Source organism: Gordionus sp. m RMFG-2023, chromosome 1, assembly GCF_954871325.1.
Source record: "Gordionus sp. m RMFG-2023 chromosome 1, tfGorSpeb1-WG-v2, whole genome shotgun sequence".
NCBI classification, from domain to species: domain Eukaryota; kingdom Metazoa; phylum Nematomorpha; class Gordioida; order Chordodea; family Parachordodidae; genus Gordionus; species Gordionus sp. m RMFG-2023.
Genome location: NC_088775.1, coordinates 89,313,776 through 89,322,964, shown reverse-complemented (window position 1 = coordinate 89,322,964; position 9,189 = coordinate 89,313,776). Strand labels below are relative to the sequence as shown.

At 27.3% G+C, this 9,189-nt stretch overlaps 1 long non-coding RNA gene across 1 annotated transcript; it reads left to right on the top strand.

The window, feature by feature from the left end:
- The first annotated feature begins 8,302 nt into the window (after nt 1-8,302).
- LOC135922279 (uncharacterized) lies at nt 8,303-8,884 on the top strand. Its single transcript, XR_010570825.1, has 3 exons — nt 8,303-8,335; nt 8,378-8,665; nt 8,729-8,884. It is a non-coding gene; the product is annotated as an uncharacterized LOC135922279 (long non-coding RNA).
- The last annotated feature ends 305 nt before the right edge of the window (nt 8,885-9,189 follow it).

Sequence of the window (9,189 nt, the reverse complement as noted above, 5' to 3'; positions counted from 1 at the left end):
TCCCTGACATTTATATCGATAATCAGAGTGAAATCATATTTTTAGCGCGTTTTTAATTAAAATTTATAAATCCGATTTTACGGAAATGTATTCCATCATGTTTGAAGTACCTATCCTATGAATTGTAAGCAATTTTGCTGTTAACATTTGAGTCATTTATAATTTATATAAAAAAATATATAGAAAATCGAATATAAAATCATATTAAGTTATGTTCATGGCAAAATTGTCTGAAATTTATAAGGTAGGTATTCCAATCATGATCGAATACATAACCGGTATAACCAGATTTTTTAAATTTGAAAAAATATCGCGCTTAAAAAAATGATTTAGAGTTGTAAAAATAACACTTTACCGGAAAAAAAACACATTGACGCTAACATAATGATGTAATTTCAAGGAACCTATCATTTTATTTTTGATAATTTAAAGATTTATTTTAAAATGATTAATTTTCTTCAACAAAAAAAAATATGAATAGGGGAATTTATTTTTTTAAGAAGAAAAAAAAAACTGATTTACTTACAGAGTTATTGAATTACTCGGTTTAAAATTACACTTTTTATTCTATTGATAATTTTTTAAAAGTGCTTTTTGTCACTCCATTTTCTTACGGAAATCCAGACAATTTTCTTTGGGCCTATATAAGCAAAGCACTATATTTTTTTGAAAATAAAATACAATTGATATCATCAAGACATTCAATTAATCCTCATAAATTCAATTCGAGTTTTTGTTCAAAATAAACATTATTTACTCAACAACAATAAAAAATATGATCCCATGGAAGGAGGGGAGGGGGAATAACATATAAATTACATTCATTTATTCTATTATTTATGTGTGTAGACGAAGGATAATAGTTAAAAAGTCACGTGTCTCGACCCCTACACACTCCAATCTGGGTATAATTTTGGGCGCACCTAAAAATACAAATTTATTCCCGGCCCTTGAATCCCGCATAGCTCTCAACCTAGACTGGTTCCACGTCGAATAATTGAATCGATTTTGACTTATGTATTCTTCTTAACTAGCTATCTCTTCGCTTCGCTCTATTTAAAATATTCAAGATAAATAAGGCACTAATTCACGAAATAGCCACCATCCTGGAAGCAGTAGGTCTCTAACACGAGTAAAACATATTATAAACAAAATAAAAACTATGAAACCGCACCCCTTAAGCGTGAGATTGATCAAACATTTGGAAAAGCTATAAATCTGAAAACAATAATATTATTAACAGAAAATTGAAGTTATTTGCAAAATAGGAATTTCAAAATGTGCGTCGTGTGTACGAATGGAAAATATATTGAAGCCATCACTGGTTACCCCAATATTTTAAAGAGTTTGAAATGCTCTTAAAAATAAAAAAAAATCTAAAAATTTAAAAAATGAAGATTCTTTTAAGATTAATTTTAAGAATTCTAAGAGTATATTGATAAAGTAATCATTGTAAATCTTAAAATATTTATAAATTTTCAATTTTACGAGAAATATCTATGTCAGTATTTATCAGCCATAAATATTGAATTATAGCTTTCTTTTTTTTATAAAAAAATACCTCCTAGGGATGGGGAGGAGAGGGGTCACTCACCAATTAACGTGCCTTCATCATATTTTGTTTCCATTATATAATTGATATTTTTCAAAAAAAATATATATTAAATTTTATTCATTCATTTTCTGCGATCCAAGCTAGCCTCACAAACACAGGATAAATACCAATCGTTACCCAACATGATGTGTATGTTCAGAAATGAGGCCCTTAATTTAATTAAAATCATAGGACATAAAGCTAGCCTAATGAAGAATTCTACTTTTGACAGAATTTCTCTTGAAATCTTTCGGTTAATTCTCTAAGCATTCACTCCACTTTAGAATAATATGTAACCCTTATTTTTTTTAAAGTTTATATTAATGTTTTTAATAAGACTATATATATTTTAAAATGGAAATTTTAAAAACAAAATATATATTATAAATTTTATATATGCGGCCCAGCCCTAAGCTCGGGCCGTATTTTAATTTTTTTTAAATATACCTGTTCCTGGCCTCAAATTTTTATAAATTTTTTTAATAAAAATATGCGGGCATATATTTTAAAATCAAATATTTGAAATCGGCATTATTAGCTATATTTATCATATAATATATTTTTTTTTTAAAATCCGGGCCTGAAAATTTATTTAATAAAAACCCGGTCCGAAAAAATTTTTGAAAGAGAAATCCGGGACGAGCCATGCTAATGGTCCACGAGTCTCTGATAATAATCGTTACCAACACCTTAAGCATGTTCAGAAATGAGGCCCTTAATTTTATTATAACCAAAGGCAAAGCGAGCTCAACTAGGGATTTCTACTTTCATCAGCAGATTTCTAAATTTGCCAATTAATTCTCTTCCTCTCTAAAGTAATTATATTATTTAATTTCATATTAATTTTTAATAAATTTATATTTATTTTTTAATATTTCATTTTTGATATCTCGATGTTTTATTTTATTTATTAATTTAAACAGTTTTTTTTTAAAATAATAAAATTATTCACAAAATAAATAAAATAAAAAATATATATTAAAAAAAGTCATATAATAATAATTATTTTTCAAAAACTTCAAAATTTAAATTAAATTTAGCGATATAAATAAGCTGTTTCTTTCCTTTAAAATTAGAATTATTGTTTTTTAAAGAGATTCCCAGAGAAGGTGCATTTGTAAATTATAAGTTTTTATATAAGGTTAACTCTAATTTTAGATCAATTCAATTTTAATGGAAGAACAGCACCAACTTTGTTATAACTCTTCATCGTTAGGATTACTACATATAAATTACAATATGAACTGGTTTATTAAAATTTTCTCTATACTTATTTTGATTTCGGGACTCATTGGAAATTTATTCGGAGTAATTATGGTATATGATACAGTCGTAATCATTGATTTGTGCGCTCATCTCAAAATTTTCATTAAATGTTCCAAGAATTTGATAGTTAAAACCGCAAAGCGATCAAATGGGAAATGGTTTTGTATAAAATCGTCGAATGTAGTTATCTCGTCTTCGGACCCCCAACATTCGTTATCAATAAACACGGGGCGTGGATATAGTAGCGCATTCTCCTCTAAAAGAATAAAGGGTAATTTTAATGTTAATACGTATTTGTTAAAGTGGTTTTTCCTAATAAATTTTGTAAGTGTTTCGGGCTTGATAATTTTACCCTTGCTCATAATTTACGCTAATGAGCATCCCGAAGATCCTATCTGGAATTCTAAAGGTTGGAAATCATATTTGGCGCATTATCATTATCCCATATCGAAATCATTGTTTAATTTTGGTTACTCCATTTATTTACTCTTCTTCGCTAATCAGCTGATTGCAGTTGTATTCCCGTTCAACTATAACCTCTTAGTTGATATAAAAAAAGTCAGAATTGCTATGCTCTTGAGTCTCACGTACTCGATCATATGGTGTTTCCCTACTTACAAGTGGTTTACCTTGCATAAAATAAAATTATGTACAAACCCAATGATAGGAGGAAGTAAAATTTACACAGAAAATGATATCTATTATTTTCAACTCCGAAAATTCGATCCTGAAGATACTCGTTCTAGGTATCTGTGGATAACTTACCAAATTTGCAGAGAAGTTTTTGCTGTGCTATTTCCCTTTTTCCTTATGATTACTTGCAAAATTATAATTATCAAGAGAGGTATGAAAGTTGCCAATAATATTTTTAAATCAGTCAATAGTAAGCATGCTATAAATATGTCTACTAATGAAAATAATAAAAATAAGACTAATTTTGAAAAATCTAATTTAAATTTTAAAAATGGGAATGATCCAACCCTTACTCAAGATCATGATTTAACAGAGGATGAATCAAAGTCAACCAATGTTCTGAATAAAGGAATCATTAGTATATTACTAAATATTCAATCTTCTGGAATGAATTCTTCTAATAGATTGCACTACAAAAAGTTATTCGAAAATAAGCAACACATAAAAACATTAACTATCTTAACTTTTCAATTTATATTTCTCCTACTACCAAAATCAGTCTTTCAAATGGTATTAAATATTTTGATAGCAAAGTGTTCTAGGAAAGTTCTAATTAATATTTATAGCCCTTTATTAATGTTAGAATATATATACTTTGGTTGGACCTTTTATTTTAACTTACTATTTAATTCCAATTACAGAAGAATGGTCAACAAAAAATTGAAGATATACATCAAAAATTTTAAACAAAACTTTCAAAATTAGAATTTTGAGTATATTTATCATTATAAAACCATATAAAGTCATTTAATTATATTGATATATTATAATATTTTTTTTCCCACAATTTTTAATTATTTTGGTTGTGTCTTTTATATAATTTATGTTTTTATAACTAAATATACAAAATATTGTCGTAAATAAATGTGATATCAATTAAATGAACAAAATTGTGATAATCATATAAAAATTAGTATTAATTATTAAATAGTTCACTGTTTTATACACAACTATTTATAAAAATGTTGCAGAATGTTAAACTGTATACCTTATATCTATAACTTCAATTTAATTATTTCCAGAACGGAAATATTCTAAAAAAAATAATAAAAAGGGTAAGGAAAATAGTAAAATATATGTTTATTTTTTATAAGGCTATAATCGGGAAGAAGGTGTTAAATGAATTTAAATAGAGGAGATTTTTTTTTTAAATAAAAGTGTAGTTGAGAATAACTTTAAAAATTTGAATGAATAACGTATATTTTATACAGATGATTTATTAAATAAGGAACATTTCTAAAATTTTAAAGTGGAGAAAAGATGAGAAAACATGAAACAATTTGAGGAAGAAGATAATTAGATAAATTTTGAAAAATGTTGGAGATCAACAAAAGTTGAAACATATAAAGAATGATACCTTTACAATTTCAGGGGGCTCAACTAAAAAATATTTTATGGGGGCTTCGCTCCCTATGCCCCTCCCCCAATTTGCTGGCCTTCGGTAGGGTTTTATATTAGTATATTTTACATTTTTAAAATTAGTTGAACAATTATTCTTAATTTCATATTTTGTCATTTCAAAATTATATTGTATGGATCTAGATAAGTTGGCAATAAAAGATCTTTTGTCTGTTCTTATGCAGTGAGTTATAAACCTTCTGTGGTGTTTAGTATATTGGTTTTAGGAGTTATTTGTTGTTGAATTTTTAATTATCTTTATTGTTGAAGGGTAGAGCCATTCTTTACGTTTAATTCGTGGTCTTAGGCATGAAGCCATACAACTTGATAAATTTAGTTTTATATCTTTACAGGTTATATTAGGGTTAATCATGCCATTTAGGGTGTTTCTACATGTTGTTAGCTTTGTGATTAACTCTTCTTCTATATCCAGATCGTTCAGCTGTGCCAAGTCTTTCCTAGACATGAAACTTACAGTGTTAAGGTGGTTGGTTCCATTGATTATGGTTAGGAAAAATGTTGTTTATCCTTAGCTCGCATCCTAGTGAATAATGGTCGATAAATAAAGTGAAGTTTAATTTGCTGAAGACTTTGATATCTTTCACCCATTGAAGATATTGGTGGAAATTAAAGAAATCAATTTGTGAGGTAGTGCCAAAAGAACTTCTGTAAATGGTGTGATGGCTAGGATGATTGAAGTAGGTATTTCCGAGGCAGTTAGATTGTTAGGTCTTCCAACCGATGCATTGAAATCCAGCTAATATATTACTATCTCGATGAGGCAGTTCTTTTAAGATACTTCCCAGCTCAATATAAAATACTTTGTCATTGTGCTGTGCATAAATGTAGAATAGTTGCACTTTATCATAACCTATATTCAAGGTGAGGCAGCGAATGCAACTGGAAATTGGATTAAAGCTTACAAATTTAATTAGCTTTTTATGAATTAAAATTGCCACCACCTGTCCATACGTGCTCAGCATGCGAGCTGCATTGTAAGGTGTATCTTAAGAAATTTTATACTTCCGTTTCTTTCAGGTGAATTTCTTGTAAAAGGAGGATGTCATATTGTTGATCATTTATAGTTTGCCTAAGAATAGTCAATTTGTCACTTAGCGATCTTATATTTAAAGAAATCATCCTAATACTAGGGTCTTTCATTGGCAAAAATATTTCTTATGATTGTCGTAAGATTCTACACAAGGAAGGAGGGAAAAGAATATATAAAAATTATCGCCATTATGGAAATATAATTGTATATTTTAGTTAAGTTATAAAGATTCCTACCTTTATTATGTGTCACCTAAACAAGTTTAAGATGATATTCTTTACATCCCACCATTGGGGGGAGGGGCTATAAGATGGGATAACATTATTCCCCTAAGCCATGGGGATTGGAATCGTTCAAAGTATTAATGAGAACGTGTAATAACTACATAGATTCTTCTCCATGGGCTTCGGATCGACACCTAGCTAGTCATATTATTTCCCAACTTCCACCGAACTATTATAAAGAGAACCCTGTGTGCCTACAGTTAAAATCAATATATTAGACCCTTAGATTAAGAATACGACTACATTATAATATAATGAGATTGATGGGTTCTATCTACTCAATATTATAATCTTTGGGTCATATAAGAAGAGTTAATCAGCTACATATACTTAACTGTCCTAGTAAGTTATTTTAAAAAGACGTATAACGTCAATCAGATGGATTGAATACATCTGATTGGGGGAAAAATTATTATTATTTAATGTAAAAAAAAATAATAATTATTATAATAATGTATTTTTTTGAAAATATATATTTTTTGTAAAATTATATCATTGAAAAATTTTTAAAATTTAAAAAGAAAAAATATAATTATTATAAATTTATTTTTTAAAATATATATTTTTTGATTGAAAATATTATTGTTGTTTTTTTGAGTACGAAATAAATTTTTTAAAGAGTGTAAAATTCGGAAAATATATTCAGGAATCCAAGGATTAAAATTGTATGAATACTTAAAAATTAACCTACAATATCTAAGGTTGGCAAGTCGATCAATTGGCCGGTCGAATTCACTCTGCGAAAATTAAAAAGGGAAAACGATATAAATGCATATGATCACACTGCTGAATATCAAGAAAGGCATCTTACTAAGAGTAAATTAAATGAGTATGTGATATAATACAAGGAATAGCTATATTACAGGATAGTTATGACCAAATATTTAAGCTATACAATTAATTTCAGAAAATAGCATGTTTAATTGGAGTTAGGTGGAAGCAGTAGTTTCCATAAGAAAAATTTGATTCTGACCTAAAGTTAGTGTCTTAGTATGTTAAAAAAACATATATTCTCATTAAACGTCAATCAGATGGATTGTGTACATCTGATTGGAGAAAAAAATTATTTTATTTAATGTAAAAAAAATAATAATAATATATTTTTAACAATATATTTTTTTGTAAAATTATATTTATTAAAAATTTTTGAAATTTAAAAGTAAAAAAAATCGTTTTGTGTCAATTTTTGCTGACGTGCATTATGGATTTTTCTCGTGATTTTTATAAAAAAAATAAAGAATAAAATATTTGGTAGGGTACCTTATCAGGGGCAATTATTTTTGTTATTTTTTTATGTTATTTTTTGTTATTATTTTATGCGATTTTTTGTTATTTTTTTATGCGATTTTTTTTTATGTAATTTTTTTATGAAAGCTATTGTTTTTATGTTATTTTTTTATGATTGGTTCATTTTCTTATTGGTTAATTTTTTATTTAAGATATTTTAAAATAATTTTTTCTAAAATTTAAAATTCGTACAATTATTTAAAGGAGGTGATGGGGGCAAACAAGGGGGAAGGCTAGGGGTAAGATTTTTGGTAGACGAAACTTTCCATTTTTAATTTTTTTTTTGGTATAAATCTTTTTTTGGTTCCCTTTTTTTTAGTTCCAATATATATTATATAATTCCTTCCATTTTTTTTTAAATGAATATTTTTGAAGTTGGTGTTTATACTCAAAATGATGAGAAAGCTTATGATTTTTGTCTAAATAATCAATTTATACCGCCTGGAATACAACATACCTGTTGCAATTCGGTAATGCGGGTTGAAAAAAACAATAAGAGTTTACGATATCGATGCAGTAGGTGTCGTAGATCGTATTCAATATGGAAAGGTAATATTAATATATATATATATATCATAAATGACGAATTTTTAGATTCCATTTTTGAAGGAATTCATGATGTTGGGAAATTTTTAAGACTAGTGTACTTGTACATAAGTACCAATTCTTTAAAAAATATAAAACAAAATTATTTTTAGGCCGTTATAAAATTTTAACTGCTTCGAAAGAGTTAGATTATGATAAGAAGGCAATTTCAAGATAGTAATCTAAAGTATAATATGGTTTTTTACTTCACTTATATAGGTTTAAAAAATTTCGAAAGGTATGTGGATTCCATATAGCTTCGAATCATTCAAAGATCGGGGGGCCTGGCCACGTTATTGAAATTGATGAAACTCATGTATGGAAGCGTAAATATAACCGTGGTCGGCATTTGACTTCCGAGGCTATATGGATTATTGGTGGTATATGTCGGGAAACAAATGAGATATTTTTAAGTGCCACCACAACAAGAGATCAAGATACCACCTATCGTGTGGTTAAAGATAATGTTATGCAAGATTCCACGATAATGACTGACTCGTGGTTAGGGTATGTGAATTTATTTTTTCAATAAAGCAAAAGTGGTGATAAATGTAAATATATTTATCTTAGATATAATCGGCTAGAAAGTTCAAACTATTTCCACTATCGGATCAACCATTCGCAAAATTTTGTTGATCCAAATGACAGATCGATCCACACTCAAAAAGTCGAGAGGCTGTGGCGGGATCTAAAGGCAAATTATAAAAGACATGGGGATCGGGATAATATTCATGAATATCTTCTTGAATATAGATATTTTCGAAAATATAGATTATTAAATCGTTTTGATGTTTTTATTCATTTTATTAATGATTGTATAAATTTTAATAGTATATTTCAATTTAATGAATAAATTATTTCGATTGTTATGCTTAAATTTTATTTATTTTTGGAATCTTCCTTTAATTATAGTGTTATCACTAAAAAAAATTAAATTCTTTATACAAATTTTAGAAAAAATTATTCATATTAAGTTTGTATAGAAGGAATTATTAAGTTTGTATAGAAGGAATCATATTAAGTTTATATAG